We start from the raw sequence: 12,093 nt of genomic DNA on the forward strand, positions 1-12,093 counted from the left end.
CCGTTAAATCCCTCCGCACATGGTCCCGTAAGATTTCCACTGGCTGAAATATTTTGCCGAAAAAGAAAAGTGGAAAAGAAGGGTTAATATGCATTCCTAATTAGCATTACACAACGAACATATCATGCATTCAATAAAAATAAACTTACTTCTTTCTCTTTTCTGTATATTGCTCAAACGCACTCAGTTCGGTGTCAGCGCTGAACTGATGACCAGCCATAACTTTGTTTTCTCTATCTTGTCATTATACAGGGCATGTGAAACATCCCACGTCCCATAGCTCTGCATGGGCCTCCACCGTTGATATTAGTTTTGACTGAGAGATCTTGGCAGCCATCTTCCATCTTCTGTTCCTCTCCCCACACAACCACGCGGCTGAGCAAAGGACTCTTGAATAACGTAGACAGGAATTTCCTGGTTTTGCTCACATAACTACAGTGTAACTGCTTGCCAACCAGCCGCCCCAGTTATACTGCGGCAGAATGGCTCAGCTGCACAAATTGCTGTACCGGTACGGTGGCCCCTTTAAAGCCTATAGCAGGCACGAGCGCCCGCGGCCAGAGGCCGTGATGTCCGCCGGCCACCCACAATTGCTCCACAGAGAGGCAGTGTAAACAAACAGATCCCCCGTTCTGACAGGGGAGTAGAGAGAGATCTGCTGTTCCTAGTGCTCAGGAACGGCGATCTCATTCTACTCCCAGTCAGTACACTACCCCCAGTTAGAAACACCTCCCTAGGGAACACTTAACCCCTTGCTCATCCCCTAGTGTTAACCCCTTCCCTGCCAGTGACATTTATACAGTAATCAGTGGCTATTTTTATTATTTTCAACTTTAAGATTTTTATTAAACATTTTTTGTACAAATATACCAGGTGTACATTGATGTTACTACTTTCAATTGAGAATAGTGTAAGCACATCTGAGTAAATTAGGTTCTTGAGATAAAACAAAGAAGAACAACTGTGGAGTTTTTAATCTGAGTTGTAGTACCTGGAGAATTCGGTTAGGAAGATATGATTAGTATGAGGAGCCCGTCACCCCTATCGGGAGCACACTGTGAGCAGACTATATGTATGCCTTTCCAGTAATTGTAATTAATACCATCATCGGTTAGAGTGTAGTAGTTGTAACATAATTTGTATAAACATTAACTGGTTAACCAAACCAAATAAACATATAACCAAACATAACGATTTAGTATTGATGATACTTAAAGCGGGGGTCCAGCTATCTATCGTTTTTTTTTTTTTTTTGAGTTCATTCACAAACTTTTCTTCTCAGCATTACATACTCACATATTGTGTGTAATATGTCCACCTGTGTCAGATTTCGTCAGAAAGAATAACTTATATTATTCACTGCAGGCGGTTTCCATCTTCATTGTGGGTATTTGAAGCCCACAAGCATTTATTTCCTGGATGTGGTGAATGCTGTGCTCCCAGCATTCACCGCTCGTTCCCGCACATGCTCAGTGGCATCCTGGGAAGCCTGAGACTAGCTCCCAGGAGTCTGGGAGAGGCTAGAAACACGCCTACTCCCACGGGAGGAGAACCAGGAAGTGCAAAGAAGAATAGAAAAATAAAAGGTAATTACGGCGATTTAAATTTTTTTAAACGGCATGTCAGCATCTAGGCAAGGAAGAGAATACATACAGATATTGTTCAAAATTTGGGTGGAACCCCGCTTTAATTCCCTGCACTGGATTTGATGCAACACCAATAGAAGCGGTCATTTTCCAACATTATTGTGCATTGATAGCCAGATATCCCAGAACTTATGGTAGGTATGTGCTTGACCTTCTTTGTATGCCAGCATGCTTTCCATGAGGCTTTGTGATTTCACCCTGTCAATAACTTCCTTTATATCTGGAGGGGTAGTAGATTTCCATTTCGCTGCTATGGATATACGAGTTGCAAATAGTATATGTACCACTACTTTTCTGTGTTTATATGGGAAGGAGTCTATCCCCAGGCATAGTAGTGCTAATTCTGGAGAGGGGGTACATTGGGATTTAGTTGTGTCTGAGATTAGAGAGAATATGAACATTTTTTTCAGAACCTTACAGTGCCACATGACGTGTAAAAAGTTACCGTTATTATGACAATTCCTCCAGCATAGTGGGGATAAGGTGGATTTCATAGTGTGTAGACGCATGGGAGTAATGTACCATCTATGAAGGATTTTATGGGAATTGTCCCAGTTGTCTACACACGCTGAAGATGTACTATTGTATTTCATAGCTGTTAGCCATTGTGGCAGTGTACAGGACTTTTGCAGTTCTATTTCCTATTTATGCATGGTTGGAAGTTTGGTTTGTGTAGTGTGGAGGTTGCAGTATCTATAGCACAGCGATATACCCTTAGTAGTAGGTTTGTGCTTGTTCATTAGGAAATTCCATGTAGTTAGCGGAATTTTCGTGGTAGTGGTTGTTTTTTTTTTTTTATTATATTGTTTTATTTGCTGAATCATAAAGGTGTCCACTGCTGTAGGGTTCACTAGATCTGCAGTAGTGGATGCCCTTTTGTTTCCAGTGGTGGGTCAAAAAATCAGTGGCTATTTTTAGCTCTGATCGCTGTATAAATGTCACTGGTCCCAAAGAAGTGTGAAAAGTGTCCGATCTGTCTCTCCGCCGCAATGTCGCAGTCCCGCTAAAAAAAAAAAAAAAATCACCATTACTAGTAAAAAAAAAAAAAATTAATAATAAAAATGTCATAAATCTATCCCCTAGTTTGTAGACGCTATAACTTTTGCGCAAACCAATCAATATACACTTATTTCGATTTTATTTTTTTACCAAAAATATGTAGAAGAAATTTGTTTTTTGGATATTTATTATAGCAAAAAGTAAAAAATAGTTTTGTTTTTTTTCAAAATTGTCAGTCTTTTTTGTTTAGAACGCAAAAAATAAAACCGCAGAGGTGATCAAATACCACCAAAAGAAAGCTCGATTTGTGGGGAAAAAAAGAACCTCAATTTTGTTTGGGTACCGCGTCGCATGACTACGTAATTATCAGTTAAAGCAACGCAGTGCCATATCGCAAAAAATGGCCTGGTCATTAAGGAGGAAAAACCTTCCAGAGCTGAAGAAATGGTTAAAAATGCTTGACGCCGCTAAACGCTGTATAGAATAACATGGAGAGGCTTTTTAAGCTGTTAAAAAAATGCCTCACGCTGCTAAAAATGGCTGTAAAAACACACTGTGTGCATGAGGCCTTAAAGTGTTTATATAACAAAAACGTTTTTTGTTTACTTTCTAATAGAACAGGGATCAGAAACACTGAGCTCAGCGAAGCTGGCCCCCCTACAATCAGCACAAATAAAAACTCAAGTGCGTTTCTTTAGTGCTACGTTTGTGCTGTTTTGTGCCGTAAAAATTTACATTTGTGCTGCTTTTATTTTTAAGATATTAGCAATTGTTTTTTCCAGACTATGACATCACCTAGCCCCCCTACAATGCCCAAATGACACAAAACTGGTCTCGTTGGTTAATGTTACGTTTGTGCTGGTTTGTGCTGCTAAAATTTTTATTTGTGCTGTTATGGTTTTTAATTATAACAGTTTTTTTTTTTTTCAAACCCCACTCATTTGCCCACCCTACAATCAGCACAAATAAAAACTCAAGTGTGTTTCTTTAGTGCTACATTTGTGCTGTTTTGTGCTGCTAAAATTTCTGTTCTACCTTTTATCGTTTTTGCGTTATTAATGATATATTAAAGGTCACCGAAGGTCACTCAGCCCCCCTACAACACCCAAATGACACAAAACTGGTCTCGTTGGTTAGTGCTATGTTTGTGCTCTTTTGTGCTGCTAAAATTTCCGTTCTATCCTTTATCGTTTTTGCGTTATTAATGATTTATTAAAGGTCACCAAAAGTCAGTCAGCCCCCCTACAACACCCAAATGACACAAAACTGGTCTCGTTGGTTAGTGCCTCGTTTGTGCTGGTTTGTGCTGCAAAAATTTTTATTTGTGCTGTTATGGTTTTTTAGTTATAACAGCTTGTTTTTATATTTGTGCTTTTTTGTGTCATAATAATAAAAATTCGTGCTGCTTTTATTTTTAAGATAATAGCAATTTGTTTTTTCCAGATGATGACATCACCCCGCTCTCCTGTCACATACCTGGTTAGTGAGCTCCTGGTTAGAAAGCAGCCATGGGAGCACAGTGAGGTATGAGTGCCTGTGATCAGTCCAGTAGACTGCGTGGTGGCAGCAGTCAGCAGGTGGATGTGGCGGCAGAACCAGCTGGTGGCAGATGAGCTGGCACTGAGCTTGGCTGGTGGCAGACTGTGGGTAAGCAGCTGGAAGCAGGAGACAGACGAGACCTTGCTGGGCTGAAGAGCTGTAGCAGGCTGGATGAGCAGGATGCAGGGTCAGATGAGCCGGGTCCATAATGGTCAGGCAGATCAGGCATAGACGGCACACAACAGGATAGTCGGGTCACAAACCAAGTCAGCAACAGGAGGTAGATCAGGCAAGAAGAGAAGGCAGAAGCAGAATCCGGAGACAAGCCAAGGTCAGGGCAGGTAGCAGTCAAACGGAGGTCAGGAGCAAGCTGGGTTAGGATCAGAGGTCAAACACAGGAATCAGGAATGAACACACAGAAGCGGCACACCACATTGCAGTCTGTCTGGTGCCAGCATTGATGACAGGCTCACGCTCATCTGCCCAGCCAGTTGCCAGTCTGCGCATGCGCATATGTATGTACAGGGAGACATCATTTGTGCTATGCGAAAGCCTTTCCTGACACCCCCTACAACAGCCAAACAAAATGAAAACGGGCTGGTTGGTTAGTGCCACGTTTGTGTTGGTTTGTGCCTATTTACTTTCCATTCTATCTCCTTTTGTTTTTCAGTTATTGTTTGAACCCCCAAGTTATTCAGTTATTTAATAAAGGTCACCAAAGGTTACCCAGCCCCCCTACAAGGGACAAAAGGCATGAGACTGGGCTGGTTGGTGCCTCCTTCGTGCTGGTTTGTGCTGTTTAAATATCAGTTTGCTGTAACTGCTTAAAAAGTGTTAGCTTGAGTGTAGCTCAAATGTATTAGTGAATTTAAATCTACTAGCACATCTAACACTCCCCTCCCCCCCCAACTGACAATGCTGCTATTCACAGGTATCTCTGTTGCTTCTCCATCCAGAGTGGGGATACTCTAATACAGGTGGTGTGTTACAGGCCAGTTCACCAGGTAAAAGCAGCCTAAAAAAAAAAAAAGAAAACAAAATGCACTCACCACATCTAATGATTGGTAAAGGAGTTGTAAAGGCAGAAGGTTTTTAATCTTAATGCATTCTATGCATTAATAAAAAGCCTTCTGTGTGTAGCAGACTCCCCAGCACCCCAATACTTACCTGAGCCCCATCTCTGTCCAGCGATGTCCACGAGTCCCTCAGCCGTCTGGGACTCTCCCTCCTCATTGGCTGAGACACAGCAGTGGCGCCAATGGCTCCCGCAGCTGTCAAAGTCAGTTATCCAATCAGGAGAGAGAGGGGGCAGGGCCAAACATCAGCTCCATGTCTGAATGGACACACAGAGCTGCAGTTCGGCTGCCCCCATAGCATGCTGCTTGCTCTGGGGCCACTCAACAGGAGGGAGGGGCCAGGAGCTGCCAAGAGGGACACGAGAAGAAGAGGATCCGGGCTGCTCTGCACAAAACTAACTGCACAGAGGAGGCAAGTATAACATGTTTTTTTTAAATAACACAAGACTTTACAATCACTTTAACCACTTGCCGACCACCTGCCATAGTTATATGGCGGCAGGTCGGCACGTTCCTGCGCCATAGGTGTATGTTGGCTCCTTTAATCATTTCACCCCCTTCCTGCCCAGGCCAATTTTCAGTTTTCAGCGCTGTCGCATTTTGCATGACAATTGCGCGGTCATGCAACACTGCACCCAAATTAGATTTTTATCATTTTTTTCCCCCACAAATAAAAATTTCTTTTGGTGGTATTTGATCACCTCTGCGGTTTTTATTTTTTGTGCTATAAACAAAAGAAGAGTGACAAGTTTGAAAAAAAAACACAATATTTTTTACTTTTTGCTATAATAAATATCCCAATTTTTAAAAAACAAAAACAATTTTTTTCCTCAGTTTAGGCCGATATGTATTCTTCTACATATTTTTGTAAAAAAAAAAAAAAAAAAATCGCAATAAGCGTATATTGATTGGTTTGCGCAAAAGTTATAGCGTCCACAAAATAGGGGCTAGATTTATAGCATTTTTATTGTTTTTTTTTTGTTTTGTTTTTTTTTTTTACTAGTAATGGCGGCGATCTGCGATTTTTATCATGACTGTGACATTGTGGCAGACACATCGGACACTTTTGACACTATTTTGGGACCATTCACATTTATACAGCGATCAGTGCTATAAAAATTCACTGATTACTGTATAAATGTCACTGGCAGGGAAGGGGTTAACACTAGGGGGTGATCAAGGGGTTAAATGTGTTACCTAGGGAGTGATTCTAACTGTAGGGCGAGGGGACTCACAATGGGAGGAGACCGATCAGTGTTCCTCTGTACTGGGAACACGCGATCGGTCTCCTCTCCCCTGACAGGACGTGGATCTGTGTGTTTACACACACAGATCCACGATCCTGCTCTGTTATCGGGCAATCGCGGCCCCCGGGCAAGCGCACCGGCTCCCGAGGGAAGAGGCAGGCGCATGCCCCCTAGATGGCCGGGAAGCCCAGGACGTCATATGACGCCCGCCCAGGATGGGAGATCCCTCCTGCGGATGTCATATTACTATGAGCAGGTAGGGAAGTGGTTAAGGAGCCATAGCAGGTGTGTGCCCGCTGTCCAGCAGGGAACCCAATGCACATGGCTGGCGGCCGTGATGTCCGCCGGTCAACCGCGATCACTGGAACAAGAGCCAGAACGGGGATCTGTCAATGTAAACAGACAGATCCCTGTTCTGACAGGAGAGTTAGAGAGAGATCTGCTGTTCCTAGTGATTAGGAACAGCAATCTCTCTCCTCCTCCAGTCAGCCCAGACCCCATACAGTTAGAAACACTCGTAGGGAACACATTTAACCCCTTGATCGCCCACTAGTGTTAACCCCTTCCCTGCCATGACATTTATACAGTAATCAGTGGCTATTTTTAGCTTTGATCGCTGTATAAATGCCAATGGTCCCAAAAAAGTGTCAAGAGTGTCCAATCTGTCCGCCGCAATGTCACAGTCCTGCTAAAAATTGCAGATTACAGCCATTACTAGTAAAAATAATAATAATAATAATATTAAAAATGCCATAAATATATCACCTATTTTGTAGGCACTATAACTTCTGCGCAAACCAATCAATATACGCTTATTGTGATTTTTTCCCAAAAAAATATGTAGAATACATAATGGCCTAAACTGATGAAGAAATTGTTTTTGGGGGGATATTATAGCAAAAAGTAAAAAAATATATATTTTTTTTCCCAAAATTGACGGTCTTTTTTTGCTTATAGCGCAAAAAAATAAAAACCGCATAGGTGATCAAATACCACCAAAAGAAAGCTCTATTTGTGGGGAAAAAAGGACGTCAATTTTTCTTGGGTACAGTATCGCACAATTGTGATGGTCCCCTTTAAGGTGCAGGAATTGCGCTCATCTGAAGAAGTTTAACTTGACAATAGCTGTACAAACATTAATGTGATTAAATTAACCACTTCGCGCCCGCGCTATAGCCGAAAGACGGCTGCAGCGTGGACACTAACTGCCGGGAGGCCGTCCCTGGACGTCCTCCTGTTTACTTCCGCGATGCGCGCTCCTGTGGGCGCGCACCGGGAAAGTTCTGTGCTGGCCGTGTCCCTTGGACACAGCCAGTCACAGATCGCTGTAAACGGCCAATAACAGCGGCCGTTTACAGTGCAATCGGCGGTGTCAATGAGAGATGATCTCATATGTAAACATATGAGATCATCTCTCATCGCCGGCTCTCCCTCCTCACACAGAGACAGCTGCAGCGTGAGTGTCAAAAAAAAAAAAAAAAACGAAAAAAAAGTGACGTCAGTGCCATCTGTCCCCACTGCCATCTGTCATCAGTGCCACATATTAATGCCATCTGTCATCAGTGTCAAGTATTAGTGCCATCTGTCATCAGTGCCACGTATTAGTGCCATCTGTCATCAGTGCCACGTATTAGTGCCCTCTGTCATCAGTGCCACGTATTAGTGTCCTCTGTCATCAGTGCCACGTATTAGTGTCCTCTGTCATCAGTGCCACGTATTAGTGTCCTCTGTCATCAGTGCCACGTATTAGTGCCATCTGTCATCAGTGCCACATATTAGTGCCCTCTGTCATCAGTGCCACGTATTAGTGTCCTCTGTCATCAGTGCCACGTATTAGTGTCCTCTGTCATCAGTGCCACGTATTAGTGTCCTCTGTCATCAGTGCCACGTATTGGTGTCCTCTGTCATCAGTGCCACGTGTCATTGTCCTGGTGCTCCAGGGCCTTCAAAAGTGTAATAGGTAGTCAACAAGTTAGAGGTGTAATTTATGCTCTTAGAACACGTGATGATGCTCCCTGCATGTTGGGCCTCTCTATGTGGCCAGGCTGTGAAAAAGTCCCACACATGGTATCGTAATACTCAGGAGGAGTAGCAGAATGTATTTTGGGGTCTTATTTGTGGTATATACATGCCATGTGAGAGAAATAACCTATTACAATGACAATTTTGTGGGGGAAAAAAAAACAAAAAAAAAAATCTTAATTTTGCAAAGAATTGTGGGAAAAATTACAACATCAAAAACCTCACCATGCATCTTACTAAATACCTTGGAATGTCTACTTTCAAAAAAGGGGTCATTTGGGGGGGTATTTGTACTTTCCTGGCTTGTTAGGGTCGCAAGAAATGAGATGCCACCAGTACATCAAGTGTGATCAATTTTTTATGATTTGCACCACAGCTCTCTAACTCTCTCAACTTTCACAAAGACTAAATAATATCCACTAATTTGGGTTATTTTTACCAAAGATATGTAGAAGTATAAATTGTTGCCAACATTTTTGAAGAAAAATTAATAACTTGCAAACTTTTATCACAGAAACTAAGAAAAATTCGTTTTTTTTCATAATTTTCAGTCTTTTTTCATTTATAGCGCAAAAAATAAAAAAACCCAGAGGTGATCAAATACCACCAAAAGAAAGCTCTATTTGTATGAAAAAAGGACAAACAATTCATTTGGGTACAGTATTACATGACTGAGTAATTGTCATTCAAAGTGTGACAGCACTGAAATCTGAAAACTGGTCTGGGCAGGAGGGGGGTTTAAGTGCCCAGTAGGCAAGTGGTTAAAAACAAACTGTACAACTACGGTACAGTTTTTTTACTAGCATACTGACTATATAATGCTTGTACATTGACACTCAATGTTAAAGCGTTTGGTTACTCCTAGATAAGAATGGGCTCGGGCGTGTTCGCACAGCCCACGTGCAGAGCCCACCAGGAAGTCGGCACGGCACAGCGCTGCGCTAATCACAGGCAGTGAGACATTTCCGATGTGCGGCTGCAGAGATCGGGAAATGTCTCACTGACTGTGATTAGCGCAGCGCCTTTCCGGCTTCCTGACGGGCTCTGCACGTGTGTGAACACGCCCAAGCCTATCCTTACTCCTAGACTAACCTTTATTCAAAACCAGAATAGAGTTTTGCCCTCACAGGGTTATCTCACAATGCAGTTAAATAACATTACATTGACAATTCCTATTTCTGACCACTAGAGGGCGCACGTCTGCATAATATGACCTGCAAAAGAAGAGCGTAGTCTAGGAATGTGCAAGACATTCCACTGAACAGCCAGGCCCACAGAAATAATAGAATAGACGTGCTTTGGTATGCAATGAAAAGAACCAGCTGTCTTTATCATTAAAACAACGTATGAAATGAAAGCCACTTACACGGGCTACTATGACTCGCAGTCCTTGAATCAACTTCATTGCGATTGTTGGTACGACTGATATCTGCATCCCCCGGAAACACTTTCTCATACAACTAGGTTCCTTCTTGCAGAGTGCTACTATTAACCCTTTGTGGGAATTGATAACTTTCGTATTAAATGGACAACAAAGAAAAGTTTGGTGGTGCGTTATATATCTGTGGTCAATAATACGAAAACTATTATATGCAGAATTTTTACTCTTTAATCTGTTGTGTCGGAGCAGGCGCAGCGATGCTTATGCATTAATGTGGCAATTAAAAAAAAAAATATGCATGTTTTTCTTCCTCTATTTAGTACTATAATATGTAACCAGTAGAGATGGGCTCAGGCGTGTTCGAAATCCCACGTGCCCGATCCCGCCAGGGAGCCGATACTGCACACGGCTAATCACAGGAAGTGAGACATTTCCAGATCTGTGCAGCTGCGTATCGGGAAATGTCTCACTGCCTGTGATTAGCCATGTGCAGTGTCGGCTTAATGGCGGGATCGGGTAAGTGGGATTTCGAATACATGCCTGAGCCCATCTCTAGTAGGCAGGTGCTGGACTACAGCAATATGGAGTAGGTGACATTGCCTTTTCTTTATCTCTCCCTTCACTGAGATACTGATGCAAAGCTCCCAACTGTCCCTGATTTCGAGGGACTGTCCCTGATTTACAACAAAGTTCCTCTGTCCCTCTCCTCCTCATTTGTCCTTCATTTTGGTCTGATCTATATAGTTGTACATACAATGCACCATAGGCGTCACCAGGGGGGGGGCTATCGAGGCTGGAGCCCCGAATGTGGAGCCCATAGCCCCGAGTCTCAGCGCGTGTGGAGGAGAGAAGAGCCGGCGGGTCGCGGCTGCGGCGGACGGCATTGGAGGTGGAGGAGGGACGATCAGGCATGTACAGGCACTGAGCCATCGGACCGCCACCTTCCCCCACCCCCCCACCGCTCACATCGTCTCCCTGCTTAGTTATGCAGCGCGGCTGCATATAGACATGATCCTAGGAGTGGACACTGATAAGCTTATCGTACGATCCAGAAGTCATGCAGCCGCACACAGCTGTGACATGAACTTCCTCGGCACTCGTTCTCTTGTTCTTTCCTTCCCCCGCTCTTCATCCTGTCTGCTGCCGCGGAGAATCTAGATGAGAGCGGGGGAAGGAAAGAACAAGAGAACGAGTGCCGAGGAAGTTCATGTCACAGCTGTGTGCGGCTGCATGACTTCTGGATCGTACGATAAGCTTATCAGTGTCCACTCCTAGGATCATGTCTATATGCCTATCTAAGCAGGGAGAGGAGGTGAGCGCTGGGAGGGGGGATAGAGCAGCATGGGGGGGGGGGCATAGAGGAGCACGGGGACCAGAGCAGGGGGGGGGGACCAGCAGAGCACATGTGGGACCAAAACAGCATTCGGGGGATCAGCGGAGCATGCAGGGAACCAGCGCAGCACACAGCACGCGGGGGACCAGAGGAGCACAGGGGGACCAGAGGAGCACAGGGGGACCAGAGGAGCACAGGAGGACCAGAGGAGCACGCGGGGAACCAGAGGAGCACAGGCGGACCAGAGGAGCACAGGGGGACCAGAGGAGCACGCGGGGGACCAGAGGAGCACAGGCAGACCAGAGGAGCACAGGGGGACCAGAGGAGCACGCGGGGGACCAGAGGAGCAAAGGCGGACCAGAGGAGCACAGGGGGACCAGAGGAGCACAGGCGGACCAGAGGAGCACAGGGGGACCAGAGGAGCACGCGGGGGACCAGAGGAGCACGCGGGGGACCAGAGGAGCACAGGCGGACCAGAGGAGCACAGGCGGACCAGAGAAGCACAGGCGGACCAGCGCAGAACGTGGGGGACCAGAGGAGCAGAGAGGGACCAGCGTAGCACGCGGGGGACCAGAGGAGCACAGGGGGACCAGCGCAGCACGCGGGGGACCAGAGAAGCACAGGGGGACCACAGGAGCAAGGGGGACCACAGGAGCAAGGGGGACCAGAAGATCTGGCATGGGTGAGACCTGTCAAAGTTGGGGGACCAGAGGAGCAGAGAGGGACCAGCGTAGCACGCGGGGGACCAGAGGAGCACAGGGGGACCAGCGCAGCACGCGGGGGACCAGAGAAGCACAGGGGGACCACAGGAGCAAGGGGGACCACAGGAGCAAGGGGGACCAGGAGATCT

At 45.1% G+C, this 12,093-nt stretch overlaps 1 long non-coding RNA gene across 1 annotated transcript in view; it reads right to left on the reverse strand.

The window, feature by feature from the left end:
* Positions 1 to 9,993, reverse strand: part of LOC141114557 (uncharacterized) — a 156,011-nt gene extending 146,018 nt beyond the window's left edge. The window contains exon 1 of the long non-coding RNA XR_012236928.1: positions 9,896 to 9,993. This is a non-coding gene — a long non-coding RNA (uncharacterized lncRNA). The remainder of the gene's footprint in view (positions 1 to 9,895) is intronic.
* Positions 9,994 to 12,093: the final 2,100 nt, after the last annotated feature.

The sequence above is a fragment of the Aquarana catesbeiana genome, linkage group LG12 (assembly GCF_042186555.1).
Source record: "Aquarana catesbeiana isolate 2022-GZ linkage group LG12, ASM4218655v1, whole genome shotgun sequence".
NCBI lineage: Eukaryota > Metazoa > Chordata > Amphibia > Anura > Ranidae > Aquarana > Aquarana catesbeiana.